Raw genomic sequence first — 11,430 nt, forward strand, 5'->3', positions numbered from 1 at the left:
ACAGAGAGACACACACACAGAGAGACACACACACACACAGAGAGACACACACACAAAATAGAGAAAGAGAGTAAGAAAAGAGGATTGCATATTGCATTGCTTTTCTCTATGGTCTTTGATTGTTGCATCCGTCAGCTAATATTTTGCCTCAGTTTTGGGGTTGTTGGTTTGTGTCCCCAATGTGAAGGAGAGCGCCATGCATGCTTCCCATTGCTCCTAAACTCCCTTTGACAAGCTGTAAAGTGACCATAACGTTGTTTCCTCAGAATCACTGAAATATTTCACCCAATGTTTACCTATGGGGAGGTCGGAGAGCTTTTATTATGTCGAGAAATGGTAGATAATCCACCAGCAATGTCTGACTGAGTAGTTGATCAGAAAGGAAAGTAAAGTGGATGAAAAAAGCACTGGTAAAACAGAAGGATGTTTACATCCCCGACTCGTGGAGGAAGCTGCGTGTGGTGGTGTGCTTGGGGCATGAGGAAATATCTCATGTAACATGCAACTTCCTTTTTCCAGCACCACTTCAATATCTCACCCTGAGAAAGTCTGGAGTGAGAGGGCAGAGCATGGTGACTGGGGGGAAGGTCGAAAGACCAGAGGGAGAGGTGTTCTCACACAGGTGATGCTTCCCCTCAAACACCTTGGATGGGAGGCTTAGCGTGAAGTGTCTTCTTGGACAACAACGGGTTCATTATTCACTCTCCACATTGGAGAAATAAGGATGGTGTCTGATGTGTTTTTGTGTGTGGCCAAGTTGTCCTGTATAACAAGTTTGTCACAGTGACATATTAAGAGACATTGGAAAAGGAGCAAAGTTTTTTTGTTCAAATTAAATGGAAGGCGTGTTAAAAAGGCCCCGGGGAAGACCCAGGACACGCTGGAGGGACTATGTCACTCGGCTGGCCTGGGAACGCCTCGGGGTCCCCCGGGAAGAGGTGGTGGAAGTGGCCGGGGAGAGGGAAGCCTGGGCCTCCCTGCTTAGGTCGTTGCCCCCGCGACCCGATCCCCGGACAAGCGGCAGATGACGACGACGACGACGGCGTGTTAAAAATATCTGTCTGGCCACTGAAACACAAATGGATCATGATAGAGTGAGGGAAAATAGGTATAGAGGTACTGATTTAGTTAATGATCAATCTCAAGTGATGGCTGTTTGCTAAGTGGATGTTCAGTTGACTTGGTATGTCAATGTACCATTGTAGGTCTAGTTTGACCAGTCAACAAGTCTCAAAAAGGCTAAATACTAAGCTAAATAGGCAAGTAAGGAGAACTATTATCGTGTGTTAGTGTGTCAGTCTGTATGATTGATTAGTCAATTATATTCTTACATTAGAAGCATTCTAATTAGAACTGTCCATGGTGAGAAGGGACTCTAGAAGCTTTGCTGCGGGCCATGGGGATTGGCCTTATCCTCCAAAAAGGTTAAATGTTGTAAAGAGGTAGAAAGAGATATGAGGTAGAACGTTTACGCAATAGTGTCTGACAGTGCATCATCCATGTTTAGTTTATTGAGAGACACATGACATGTGCCTGCTTGTTCGACATTTCAGTGTGTAAACTAAAGACATGTCAAGTGAAATATCCCTGTATAACACCAATGTCTCTCTCTCTCCCTCTCTCTCTCTCTGTCTCTTTGTCTCTCTCTCTCTCCCCCCTCTCTCTCTCTCTCTCTCTCTCTCTCTCTCTCTCTGTCTCTCTCTCTGTCTCTCTCTCTGTCTCTCTCTCTCTCTCTCTCTCTCTCTGTCTCTGTCTCTCTCCTCTCCCTCTCTCTCTCCCTCTCTCCCCCTCTCTCTTTACCTCTCCCTCCCTCTCTCCCTCTCTCTCTCTCTCGCTCTCTCTCTCTCTCTCTCTCTCTCTCTCTCTCTCTCTCTCTCTCTCTCTCTCTCTCTCTCTCCCTCTCTCTCCCTCTCTCTCCCCTCTCCCTCCCTCCCTCCCTCCCTCCCTCTCTCCCTCCCCTTCTCCTCCTCCTCTAACAGTCACCAATCTCCCATGGCAATCTTCCCACCAGCATGTTTTCTCCAGCATAACCTAGAAACCTTGGCGTGTTCGATGCTAAACTCTGTTGACATGGTGGTGTTTTGCAATACAAAGTGGACTGTGGTTTATATTTTAAAAAAGTCGTGCCGTGCTGCAACTCAAATAATTCACCCCTCTTTAAATGTTATTGTTAAGGTGGATTTAAGTGTGTGCTTTTGATTTGAGAGAGAGAAAAAGAAGGAGATACAGGAAGTGGGCGGGAGGGATGTGTGTTTGAAGAGCACATCTCTGATGATTCTCAGGATGATTTATTGGAGTTCATACAGTGTGGTATGCTATTTCACAACAGTAAGATAAGACCTCCTCATTCTAGTACATGATTGATTGAGGCGTTGGGCTATGTTAACTGGATCGTGGTGCAGAGTATTAAATGGTCTCAGACAGCAAATACAACTTGTACATCTGCATCATTCAGGGTATTTTCATTTTCCCACAACTTGAGTTGGGATGATTGAAAGGCCGGAAAGAGCCTGTTAAGTTATTATGCTAGGAAGTTTTTCTTGGTGTCAAGTCTTAATAAGGGGCTTGATTTCTCAACGTCAGGCAATTGACATTGAATGCCATACAAAATCCGTGTTTTCACAGAGGCCCAACCACAGCTGGCTGGTCTGACAGCCCTCAGACGAACGGACACATCTGGAGATGTGTGGTCCGTCACTGCTGGTTGTGTTTGCTTAAGCCTAGACCGCTCGACCCAAAAAAGCTTTCTTCAGAACAACAGGCGTGCAACACATTTTCTAAATATGAACTGATTGTATTTTCCTCCAGCTTAGTTCAGTTGGGGTGACACATGGAGCTTGTCTCTCATTGTAGCCCTCATTCCAACTCTCACACTTCCTCACACACACACACACACACACACACACACAGTACCCAGAGCTGGTGTGTGTGTAAGAGGCCAGAGCTGGTGTGTGTGTAAGGCTCAGAAGTGGAAAGAACCTCCTGAAAGAAAATAAAGAGAGGAGAAAGTGAAAGAGAGTTAAGCTCACGAAGGAAGAGGGAGGGAGAGGGAGAGAGACATAGAGAAACCATGAGAATGAGTGGGGAGAATATGCTCTGTCATGTCTCAGGAATGTTGCGGGGGTGCTTGTTGGTGTGACTAAACCATCTTTCACAGCTGTAATCTGAGGGAGCCGTCGCTGTGTTGGCAGTGTGCTGGCTGTACAGGGAAGAGGCAGAGACGGAGGGAGGGGAAGGGGAGGAAGGGTCGCACGTACTGCAGACTCTAGCTCTTCATTGTCTCCCAGAGAGCAGCAGTAAACATGCAGCCTGAGTGGCTGGGAGGATTTACTGAGCTGATGAAACTCTGACACGACCTCTGCATTCCACACAGCACTGCATTCTGGGAGACTGACTGGACTGTGGCTCCTTCTCTCCGCCTGAAGCCCCCTCCCTCTGCCTCTGTGTTCCCTCTGCCTCCTTCTGCCTCTGTGGTCCCTCTGCCGCCCTCTGCCTCCCTCTGCTTCCGTGTTCCCTCTGCCTCCCTCTGCCTCCCTCTGCTTCTGTGTTCCCTCTGCCTCCCTCTGCCTCTGTGTTCCCTCTGCCTCCCTCTGCCTCTGCCTCCCTCTCCCTCCCTCTGCCTCTGTGTTCCCTCTGCCTCCCTCTGCCTCTGCCTCCCTCTGCCTCCCTCTGCCTCTGTGTTCCCTCTGCCTCCCTCTGCCTCCCTCTGCCTCTGTGTTCCCTCTGCCTCCCTCTGCCTCTGTGTTCCCTCTGCCTCCCTCTGCCTCTGTGTTCCGTCTGCCTCTGTCTTCCCTCTCCCTCCCTCAGCAGGTCAGGTTCAGTTCCACCTCCTCAGGGAGGTTTGCTTATGTCCGTGGAAGCGAGACCACTCGCTCACCTGCGGGATGACGATTGTTGTTCATGACGGATCACCTCAACTCTGCGACCAGATGGTTGGGCTGGGGTCGGGAGGTTTACATGAACCACACTATTCTCTGTGTCTGAGCCAATACCCTGCAACGTTCAGATCACCCTTTATCTGTGCATCTGGAAAGGATAATTACTCAATATGATTACCACCAATGGGTTTACATAGTAGTTCATCCCTTTGCATACAAATGTATACCAGCTGATTGCTGAATTCCTGTTGTAAATATTTGTCTTTTGCTGTCTCAGGGTTTTGCTCGAATACTTTGAACTTCGTTCTTGCATGTAGACTACTGTATGTTCATACTAAGGATCAGTATTGTGTGTACATGCCATGCTGTAACCTTAGGAGTCAAACATTACAATCTGCAGCTGACGCAAGACAAACTTTCAAAACACACATGAGAAAAATATGAGAACGGCAAAACAGGGCCAAGTCCTCAGACTTCATGTGAAGGTTTGTTCTAATAAACGTCTATCAGCTCTTGGGAGGGGGACATTTCCAATAACCAGAAATAGCCTGCGGTCATGCAGCCTTTTCTCCCTCTCTGTTTCTTTCTCTCTCCCTCTCTTTTGTCTCTCCCTGCATCATGTCTTAGTTCAGGAGGCCAAAGATTTCCATGACAGACGTTAATGTAAAAAGTAGAACTTGCTTGTGTCCTAGCAGACAACATGTTTATTAAAACTGTTGAAGGGTGATTATTGCTGAGGGTCCTTTGCTAATGATTTCACACTGAAATTCAGCTCTGTGATGTGATTGCTGCAAAGGACTAACATTCAGGGTGTTTGAAGAGGTTTGGGACCTTGTGGTCTGTGATGTCAGTCTTGGCGCAGTTGCTGGTTTCCTGACTTGAATGTTTATCTGATGACTGTTTTCTGATATGGGGGTTTTTCTTCTATTTTACTGTGACTTTGGCCGCAAGTTTACCGCTCAAACAGTTTACGGCGATGCAGTACACCTTGACATTAGCCTAGGTCTTTTATATGAGACCCTAAAGTAGGGTCTCGTCAAACACTACAGTCTACACACCTCACTACACCTCTTACAGACTAAGAAGTGTCTCATCCTGCCTTCCAGGAACTCACGGTCCCTGGTCCCTCATCACTGGATCTGGATGGAAAGGTACCAGTCTGTGGAAGCACAGCCTGCAGCTGGTACTCTCATCAAATGTAAGAAGTCACTTGTCTCGCCTGTTTTTCACACGAAGGAATGAGAAACCTATAGATCACATCACACGAAGGAATGAGAAACCTATAGATCACATCACACGAAGGAATGAGAAACCTATAGATCACATCACACGAAGGAATGATAAACCTATAGATCTCTAGTTACTCTTTATCCAGAGTCACTGAGATTGAAAAGTGGAAAGTATTCCATAAAGTGATCACTTCTTGCATGTTGTCTCTGTTTTGTTCTGGGAAAGGAGACTTTTCTGTAAACCGGATTGTTTCCAAACAGTCCGAAGAAGAAGGCCGATGTGTTCTCTTTGTAATGGGGCAGCCTGATTGGTGCAGAAACAGACCATCATTCATCCAGACCATTGAGACAGGGTTAGTATTCTCTCCGACTGGAGAAACACCAGGGATTTTCCCTAGATGGACTCTCTCTCTATCTCTACTTCTCTCTCTACTTCTATCTCTCTCTACTTCTCTGTCTTCCTCTCTTGAGCCAGACAGTGGACCTTGCACTGTGGCCAGGGCTTGCCAAACTAAACTAAACACAGATTTCACAATACATCTGCCCTTTTACTTCAACTTGATAAACACATCAGGATACCAACAGTCGTATCTGCAAAACTTCCAGGATGTGGGATTAAAACAAAGCACCCCTGATGAACTATGACAAGCTTGTCTTCAGCTTTGCCTCTGTACTGGAGATGACAGGATGGTTGAGTTCGCTTTGGCCAGTCTATCTTCAGTGTCTCATGACTTCTCACCCTTCAGACCTTGAAGTAGCATAACTTGTGTCAACACTGCTACACACACACACACACACACACAAGTTGTTCTGTCCTCTCAGTCAATAGGGAGGTCATCAAAGTCACATCTTAGTTATTGGTCATTGCCAAAGCGACCTGAGGTGTCAAATGAGTCTGAATTGAAGAGTGAAGACGAAAACAACCCTACTACTTTATTTTCCTTAACTGTAGCTGCACCCTGTTATCTCCGGAGATCGTGAGAATGCTATTGCACCAAATCCTGTTTCAGACCATTTAATCTGTAGAACATTGAGGAGACATTTTTCCATATAGATTATACAATGACTCCCACACTTATGGTCCAACAGTAAATTATGGGTTTCCTCATTTACAGTGATGAGAGAAATGTAATGCTTTTTTTTCAGATGGTGTGTGTGTGTGTGTGTTGCAACAGGAATGGGAGTGTCCTGCCCTACATCTGTGTCATCTGCTTTTATTTTAAACACACAAACACACACACACACACACACACACACACACACACACTGTACATTTACCCACAAAGCTAAACTGGAAAACACAAAGTCACATCAACGTATGGGATCACACACACTGTTCACAAGGTCACACAGTATCTGGAGACTGAGGGCTTGAAACAGGAAGATCAGCAGGCAGATCACAGAGAGCTGGAAATGATGGCAGGAGAGTCAGTCCCAAAGGGCAGGGCTGCTGTCAGACTGGTCTACCAGGTCTGTTATTTCTCTCCTCCAGCCTGCCATGCTCCAATTAACCTCTTTACCTGCCTCACAAACACAGACGACCTCCATGAATCATTGACATGCTCTATGTCTCACCAAGATTAGGTGAAAGAAAATAAAACAAGTATGATGTAGCCATAAAGATTTACTGCTGTGTAGCAGAAAAGTTGCTTCAGAGATGCTGTGGCATCCTTGCTGCTTTAGTCATTTCTTGTCCCGAGTAATACACCATGTACAAAATACTAGGGTTAGGGTTAATAACTCTCAAAGTAAAAAATACACTTCTTTCTGACTTTTTTCCCCCGAGAACTAAAGTGCCAAGCATGATGCACAATACAAGTGACAACATCCTTCATTTATTCCTGGAGTTATTTCGATTCTTCCTGTTCATGCCATTTGACGTCAAGGAATACAATAGGTATTTTATATTAAATATTTGTCTATTTGTAAAATGTAATGGAGGAAATCCTATTGAGGATGTTTTGTGGATGTAAATGTGTACAGTGTGTGTGTTTGTGTGTGTTTGTGTGTGTGTGTGTGAAGGGGACGGCCAGACAAGGGTCCATTATTACTTGTTTATTATGCAAAATACACAACTCCACGTATGACTGAATAATGATTGTGTGAAGTTGTGTAGAGAGACACAGAGAGAGGCAAGGAAATCAGCCCAAACTGTGAGCCTGGATCTGGGTGACTGCTGAATGAGATTCCTGTGGATTTATGACCTGGTTCAGGATATTTCTCACTTCCTGAGAAAAGAGTTGCAGCCCACCACATGTAAGCCTGTCACAAATAAACCACTTTCTCCCTCCATCAGGTTACAGCTGGCAGAGAGAGGAAGGACAAGGCTGCGAGGGAGAAGAACTATACGTCCCCTCCAGACAAGACACAAGAAAACACAGTGTTCCTTCCCCAAACACGTCAACTTCAAGCCTGCCCTGCAACACAATTATATACAAATTGTCATTATTGGTCAGAATTCGTAAAGCAGGATTAGGCTTGCCCACTACTTTCTGTCTCAAAGGAATAGTCCGAGCTGTGTTTGTAACATGTACACACACAAAAGGCCCAGTTTGGGAAGCGTGGGAGAGCAGTGACACAAGGCAGGCTAACGCTCTGCTCCTCTGCCTGTTTGTTAATCAGCAACTTTTTGACGGTGCGGTTCCAGGAATCAGCTGTCGTTCCCATTCCCAATCACCTGGTTTTAGTGGAGAGCAGGAACGTTGGGGGGGAGGGGTCCTGTAAGAGTGGCACCTTCAGTGACTCTGTTGGGACAGCTTAGACCTGGAGATGGTGTGTGCTGTGCTGTGCACCCACCCACATACACACACTCACATACACACCCACAGACACACACACAAAGACATTCAGTGCCAAACAAAAACACACATTCCCATCCTTATTCTGTCACACAGCCTCACTGAACCAAGCTTGACACGCACACAGCTGCTCCTCCTTAGACTCAGCACACACTGACTCTGCTCCTCCTTAGACTCAGCACACACTGACTCTGCTCCTCCTTAGACTCAGAACACCCTGACTCTGCTCCTCCTTAGACTCAGAACACACTGACTCTGCTCCTCCTTAGACTCAGCACACCCTGACTCTGCTCCTCCTTAGACTCAGCACACACTGACTCTGCTCCTCCTTAGACTCAGAACACCCTGACTCTGCTCCTCCTTAGACTCAGAACACACTGACTCTGCTCCTCCTTAGACTCAGCACACCCTGACTCTGCTCCTCCTTAGACTCAGCACACACTGACTCTGCTCCTCCTTAGACTCAGCACACACTGACTCTGCTCCTCCTTAGACTCAGCACACACTGACTCTGCTCCTCCTTAGACTCAGCACACCCTGACTCTGCTCCTCCTTAGACTCAGCACACACTGACTCTGCTCCTCCTTAGACTCAGCACACACTGACTCTGCTCCTCCTTAGACTCAGAACACACTGACTCTGCTCCTCCTTAGACTCAGCACACCCTGACTCTGCTCCTCCTTAGACTCAGCACACCCTGACTCTGCTCCTCCTTAGACTCAGAACACACTGACTCTGCTCCTCCTTAGACTCAGCACACCCTGACTCAGCACACCCTGACTCTCTCCTATCAACCTGGCTGAAGATGAGTATCTAACCCTAACCCTGCTCAGTGGGGGGAGCTGTGTGTCCCATCTGTCCAACCCTTCAGCCTCACAGCCTCACGGCCTCACAGCCTCACAGCCTCACGGCCTCACGGCCTCACGGCCTCACGGCCTCACGGCCTCACAGCCTCACAGCCTCACAGCCTCCAGTTTCCAGGCCCAGGATGGCTTCCACATGTAGGGAGTGTCCCAGGCAGACTGGGGGGACTCGGGGGCAGACTGAGAGGCATACCAGGGGTCACATGTAACAACAGCAGGTTCATGATCTTGGTAAAGCCTGGCTGTCTCCTGCTCCAGCCCAGTAACGTTTTGACAAACAGGTCAGTACCAATGCTCCCTGCTGGGAGGCCGAGCAGGCAGTAGGGCCAGTGGAGACAGCACACACAGGTCTGGGGGTTGGTGCTGTCCAAACTATACTAATCCAACACTCTTTCCATTTCTCTCACATGTTCAGTATGTTCATACAGAGAGAGATACGCCCTCCTTTCCTGTCGTACTCTTTCAGTTCTCACGTTACTGAACATGACTGGCACACAGGAAGTTATCACAGGAATTAATCAAAACTTAATTTCAAAACAACCCTATGATAAGACTATGTCAAGGACAGGATTCAATGATTGACTTCTTCATTGGATTTCTGGTCCCGCCCAGGCCACACACCCTGAGGCTGTCACATGACTGAGGAACTGACTGGATGTGCTGTTGTTGAGTGGGACATGGAGTGTGACAAGTTCATGTTTGGATGACCACATGTCTTACGGTCACAGGGTTTAGCAAACATCTTTAACCTTTGAAAATGACCATCCCTTCCCTCATTGTTTACTGTGGACTCCACGAGAAGCCATGACACTTTGACCTTTAGGAAGTGACATGTGACGACTGCTTCAACATAGTTAACAGTGAGGCCAGAGGATACATCGGAAAATATAAAAAGAGCATGGACAACTGCTCATTAGTGAACACCTTTGCTAAATGTCGAATTAGTAGTGGTGGGCATAGATTATTTTTTTAAATCTAGATTAATCTCAATGTAATCTTGGAATTAATCTAGATTAATCTAGATTAAAATAGCTCATTTGATTTCCGCCGAAGGCATTCAGAATATGTGTGCTACCTAAATAATGCCTGATATTATGTCTTTGAGAACGGGTTTCTCAAGCCAGGTGAGCGGGGAGATTAGTTAGCTTGGCTGATAAAGCTGTGCTGACGGACATGCCTCGGTTGCACTCAAACATCGTAGTTTGACGATGACTCTTTCCCTGCGCTACATCAGTGCTTGGCCCGGCATCTTCCGCAATAGTTAAGGGATGCTTTGCGTTTAGGTGGTATTTGAGGTTGGAAGATCTCTTACAGTAAACTAATTCCGCATCGCACAAGGTGCAAACGACCTTAGTCTTGTCGAGGTTTCCATTGGGAAGCTTCTTTTTTTTTTTTTATCACCGAAGCAAACCCGGCGGCTTCATAGCTGCATCCATGGTAGCATGTCACGTTTGATGTGGTAATTTCATACACAAGGCATACACGCAGGTTCGAAGACTCGTTCTCGCCCCCTACAGTGCAATTTGGCTAGGTATACATCCGTGCTAAAATATCAAGGTGAAAGTCATCATAGCTTGCGTAGTACAGACCCAGCTCCCAACACAACTTTGAGAATAGATGAACAGCAATATTTTATTTTCGCCAAATAAGAGTCTCACATTAACGCAGCACGTTAACGCCGATAACGGCCCACCACTACTTATTACATTTTTATGAAGCGAGCAAGCGTCTATATAAAGGGTCTTGACACTACAGCAATGCAAGTTGTGTCCTCGTCTGGATTAGTATTTCAACACTGGATTCTCTAACGCATGTTAGACAAGGCCCAGCCAGGCCCCACTGTAACCAGGCCCAGCCAGGACCCACTGTAACCAGGCCCAGCCAGGACCCACTGTAACCAGGCCCAGCCAGGACCCACTGTAACCAGGCCCAGCCAGGACCCACTGTAACCAGGCCCAGCCAGGCCCCACTGTAACCAGGCCCAGTCAGGGCCCACTACTGGAGTAGGGAATGGAGGATGTTAGGAGTGGAACTGTGGTCGGGCCGAGGATAGATGGTTTAGAGGTTTGTGACGGTGATTGGGCTTGACAAAGGTTAGTTTTCGTCACAGAGAGAGAGGGGGGGGGGCAGATGGAGAGAGAAAGAGAGCGAGAGAGCGAGAAAGAGAGGGGGGGGGCAGAGATAGAGAAAGAGAGAGAGAGAGAGAGAGAGAGAGAGAGAGAGAGAGAGAGAGAGAGAGAGAGAGAGAGATGGTGGTGAAGAGATAAAGACCTGGGGGTCTAAGTGGGAGCCTTCTCATTTTCAGCGGTGGAGCAGAAACCAAGAGGGGGAGGGTGGTGATGGAGGGGGGTCTCTTAGCCATGTGAGCTCTCTCTCTCTCTCTCTCTCTGTGACAGTCTCTCTTATGTGGCTTCCTGACACAGAGATGCCTGGAGAGAGACACTGCAGGCCACAGGGTTTGGTTGCCTGGCTTTGTTGTTCTGAGGTGGAGGCTGGCTGAGGGAGTGGATGGTGGGGGGTCTGAGAGGATGGGAGTTCCTTGGACAGATTGTTTGCTCCAGCAGATAGCCAAGGCCTGGTTCCAATAAAAGAATTGAGGACAGATAATCTGTTCCCACAATGTGTCTGTGGGGTGGGATTGGCTCTGGTTGTGGATGAGCAG

Source organism: Hypomesus nipponensis, chromosome 6 (genome assembly GCF_054491055.1).
Source record: "Hypomesus nipponensis isolate SF chromosome 6, ASM5449105v1, whole genome shotgun sequence".
NCBI classification, from domain to species: domain Eukaryota; kingdom Metazoa; phylum Chordata; class Actinopteri; order Osmeriformes; family Osmeridae; genus Hypomesus; species Hypomesus nipponensis.